At 43.6% G+C, this 4,887-nt stretch overlaps 1 long non-coding RNA gene across 1 annotated transcript in view; it reads left to right on the forward strand.

Moving 5' to 3' along the window:
• Positions 1-4,887, forward strand: part of LOC123521743 — an 8,327-nt gene extending 3,440 nt beyond the window's left edge. Inside the window, exon 3 of the long non-coding RNA XR_006680100.1 lies at positions 4,514-4,887. This is a non-coding gene — a long non-coding RNA (uncharacterized LOC123521743). The remainder of the gene's footprint in view (positions 1-4,513) is intronic.

Below are 4,887 nucleotides of genomic sequence, written 5' to 3' on the forward strand. Positions count from 1 at the left end.
CCTGTGGCTCTTTCTCAGGAACACCTTCCTTGATGGGAGTCTTTCTGCTGTCCCTTTCCCTACAGAAGTTCCGTTGTTTTGGGGGGGGGCAATAGAAGTGGCAGACAGCTGCTGTCGCAGCTGGAGAAACTGTTAACTCTTTCCTCACCACATCTTAAAATTGTTTGCTAGTGGGTCTGTATTGAAACTTGTTTCTCTCTTCTTTCCTATAATGGCAGTTCTTGTGGCCTCTGTACCTTTTGAGTTAGCTAATTCTCTGGCTTTAGACAAAGGGCCAGCTCTTATCTTTCTTTATGCGGCTATCCTAAACTTCCATTTCATTTCCTTTAATTTCCTGCTCCCTGTACACCTCCCCTCCCTCAATAAACCTATTAGTTAAAAGTCTTGCTCTGTTCCTTGTCTCTGAAAGACCTTACATTTTTTTTTGGTAGCCCTTGCGGGTAGGCTGTCTAGGCTAGGACTAGGGTGGCGCTTTCCCTTGCTCTAGCCACTAAAGTCCCCAGCAGCCTTCCCGGACCCCATGGAATGAACCTAGAGAAGAGATCTGGATAGCTGCACAACAGAGGGGTGATGGAGTACATGTCCCAAACTTGGATAGACCCGTGGGCTTCAATGTGGTCTCTAGATGAGACCCTAATTGGAATTATCAGACAGGTCATGAAGATGGCATTCTTTCTTCGAGGTGATATGATTTTGTATTTCATTGAGGGTTTGCAGAAAGCCGAAAACAAGGCAGTCAATTATGACAAAATTCAGGAAATCATTCAGGAACCAAATGAAAATTCTGCCAAATTTCTGTCATGGCTTTCAGAAGGTTTGCTTAACCTTAACCAAGGAAGACCTTACTACACCAGAAGGGATCGTTGTACTTCACTCAAATTCCATCTCACAATCAGTTCCAGACATTAAAAGAAAACGTAAAAGATTAGAACAGAGACCCCCAGACTTCACAACAACATCTTCTCAATGCAACATTCAAAGTTGTAAACAATAAGGAGGATCAGGAAAAGTTATATAAGCTGCAAAGAGATAAGGCTAAATGCCAAATGCTAACAAGTGCCCTCCAGGGCAGAGTGGGTATGTCTAAACCAGTTAATGGGCTTTGCACAAGTATGCCACCAGAACCCTGCTTCAAATGCTCCCAAATGGGGCATTGGGCAAATGTATGCCTTAATTCGCAACCTCCAAGAAGGCCATGTCCACACTGCAAACAGGTCACTGGGGAAATGACTGTCCCGCTCGACAGAGAGCAGCAGGTGGGATAGTTTATTCCACTAGACCAACAGAGCAAACTGCTCCAGACACTTCAGTGTCAGAGCTGCTTGGCTTGAGCCCAGGGTAACTTAAAGGATGCCTTCTTTTCTATCCTACTTGATGAAAGGTCCCAAGGCCTCTTCGCCTTTACCTAGACAGACCCCAATACCTTATGTTCTTAACAGCTGTGTTGGGGGTTTTGCCCAGGGTTATTTAAATAGCAACCACTTATTTAGCCAAGCCCTAGTGACCAACATCCTGTCCCTAGACCTTTTCCCCCAACTTCCTTTTCCACTGTGTGGATGACCTGCTATGTACTCCCTCCCTTTCAGATTCCCCAAATCACACCAATGTTCTTTTAAACTTCCTAGCAGATAAGGGGTACCCAGTGTCCCCCACCAATGTACAGCTTTCTATCCCCTCTGTTATCTGTCTGGGAGTCTGACTCACAAAGAATTCCAGAGAAATTATAGTAGACAGAAAGCAGCTTTTTGCTCAACTCCCAATTCCCTCTTCAAAAACTGAAATTCTCTCCTTTCTGGCCCTCACAGGCTGTAGATTCCTAATTTTAGCATGTTAGCCAAACCTCTCTGAAGCGGCTAAGGGGTAACTCACTGAACCTTTAGATCCAACAGCATCCATTGATTAAACCATACACCATTGATTAAACCATACAAAAACACTTAAATCTGCCCTGCTATCAGCTCCTTGTCTTTCTCTCCCTAATCTAACCCTCCCTTTTATTCTATATGTACATGAAACTCGTGGTATGGCTTGAGAGTCCGAGGCCAGGAAATAGGACTCTATAGCTCCAGTAGCCTATTTATCTAAACAGTTAGACCCACTGTACAGGGATGGGCCCATGCTTATGGGCCGTGGCAGCAGCTGTTCTCCTAGCCCAAGAAAGCTCAAAATTACTTTGGCCAGGGCACTGTATTCAATCCCTTCATCATTTATGGGACCTACTCTCCCACCATACACTATCATCCCTTACCCCTTCTCATCTACAACTATTTCATCTCACCTTTATTGAGAGTTCAAATTTTACATTCCAGTCCTGCCCAACACTAAATCCAGCTGCACTAATTCCCATTTCTTCATTCCCATTCCAACACTCCTGCACTGAAACCCTTGATCTGTTTGCCACTCCACTACCTCCCATCTCTGCCTCACCCTTACCCAATCCAGATGACATGTGATTCCTAGATAGCAGTTCACCTCTCATCTCTAAGGCTGTATATCAAGCTGACTGTGCTATAATTCATTCCTCAGGTACTGTTGAGGCATGCCCCTTTCCCAAGAACACTACCTCTCAAAAAGCAGAGCTTATTGCTATGACACTAGCCTTAACCTTAGCCAAAGACAAAAGGGTAAATATTTATACAGACTTAAAATATGATTTTTATTTTTTACTTTGTTTTTGTTTTAAAAAAATCATTTTATTAGGGGCTCATACAACTCTTACCACAATCCATACACACATCAATTGTGTAAAGCGCATTTGTACATTCATTGCCCTCATCATTCTCAAAACATTTCCTCTCCACTTAAGTCCCCGGCATTAGGTCCTCATTTTTCCCCTCCCTCCCTGCTCCCCCCTCCCTCATGAGCCCTTGATAATTTATAAATTGTTATTTTGTCATATCTTGCCTTATCCGACATCTCCCTTCACCCACTTTTCGGTTGTCCGTCCCCCAGGGAGGAGGTCACATACAGTTCCTTGTAATCGGTTCCCAAATATTATTTTCGTATTTTACATTCTCATGCCACTGTATGGCAGGGAAGCGGATATCTGACGACCAAAGGACAGTCAATTACTAATGGCAACCAACTTCAACAGCTTTCACAGGCTGATCCACTTCCATGACAGGCAGTTATTCTTCACTGCAAGGGACACCAACATTCTAGTGATCCCATAGCAATAGAAAACAACAAGGCAGACACTGAAGGCAAGAAAGCCACCCTCCAGACCACACGCAATTTACAACTAGTAGCCATCCCTCCCATCTGCCCTCCACACACTCCTGTAGAGAAACAGGAACTCCTTTTTAAAGGGACTCAATTCAAAGATGGATAGATCATGATCTGTCTTACCAGACACACAGGCACTGTCTATCCTAACTATGTGCATAGCACTCTGCATGTAGGGTACCGTCCTCTTTTGCAACTAATAAAATCCCTCTTTTCTCACCCACGCATATTCACGTTGATCCAACATCACACCAGGATGTACTATGTGCTCTATAACATCATCTCGGGGAGGAATTCATCCCCGCTCATTTCCTGCCCCCCAGGCTAGAGGACATATCCCTGGACAAGACTGGCAAGTCGATTTCACACGCACATGCCTCTTCCTAAAAAGGTCAAATACCTGCTCGCAGTTGTTAACACTTTCTCAGGATGGGTAGAAGTATTTCCTTCTACCTAAGAAGGGTATAAGGATGCAGGTCACCCAGATACTCATAGATGAAATCATTCCTCATTTTAGTTTGCCAGACTCCCTACAATCAGACAGTGGTCCAGCCTTCATCTCACAAGGAGCCCAGCTTATAGCTCAGACTCTCAATATAAAATGGGATCTACACATACCTTACCACCCTCAATCACCAGGAAAAACAGAAAAAGCTAACCACATTCTTAAATCTCACTTGTCCATACTGTCTCTTCTTCACCTGCCCTGAACTCAGCTCTTACCACTTTCCATTATGTGTGTAAGAGCCATGCCACACAAACCTCTTCTCAACCCATTCAAGTATAGCGACCCTTTTAGGAAACTTTACTTCTTCCTCACCTCCATTAGGGGACTATATGTCCCTACTCTGAACCTCGTCAGACATATTCTCAGGACACAAGCAAACATGCACTTACCTCAAACCTATCCCACTGAAGAGGTACATTTTTCAGTCTCCCCAGGCAACAAGTATTATGAAAGTCAAGACAGCTTGGTCCCCTAGAACCTAAATGGGAAGGGCAATACACAGTCCTTCTAACTACTCCCACAGCAGTAAAACTGTTAGGAGAACCCTCCTGGTATCACCTTTCTTTTTTTAAATCATTTTATTTGGGGGCTCATACAACTCTTATCACAATCCATACATACATCAATTGGTATCACCTTTCTTTGATCAAAGCTTTCCCTCCTCAACTTCCATCCTCCTCGACTAATCAATCTAATAAGAAAATTAACCAATCTGTGAATTCCTATTCCTCCCAGCTACTAGGGCTAACAAAGATCAAATAAGCTTGTGAACTTTTTCAGATTCCGGAGAATAGAGATGTCAGCGCTTCTGCAATGCCGGTTTCAGAGCTTCCTGGAATGTGCGTTGGAAGATTGCTCCTGGTTCCATCCTATTGACAACACTTACGAGGCATTTTGGGAGTGGATACAAGACCTATGGCTCCAGGGTGCATTCATGACGTTTACTTCTGAGGAAATAGAATTTTTTGCATTCCTGTTACTCTGTTGCCTTGCCGTACCGCCTATGACATCAGAAATCCCATTGTGTTAGCCAATCCAATGAGTTTCTCTTCTGATGTAATCTTTGGAGACCCGTTTACTCCATGATATGTTTCATGTGTGGGTCCTGCCACTCCTAGAACCTTTCAGTTAAATATATATATTTCTATATTTCA

This window comes from Echinops telfairi, unplaced genomic scaffold, assembly GCF_000313985.2.
Source record: "Echinops telfairi isolate 266 unplaced genomic scaffold, ASM31398v2 ScPeMD7_53;HRSCAF=182, whole genome shotgun sequence".
Classification (NCBI taxonomy): Eukaryota; Metazoa; Chordata; class Mammalia; order Afrosoricida; family Tenrecidae; genus Echinops; species Echinops telfairi.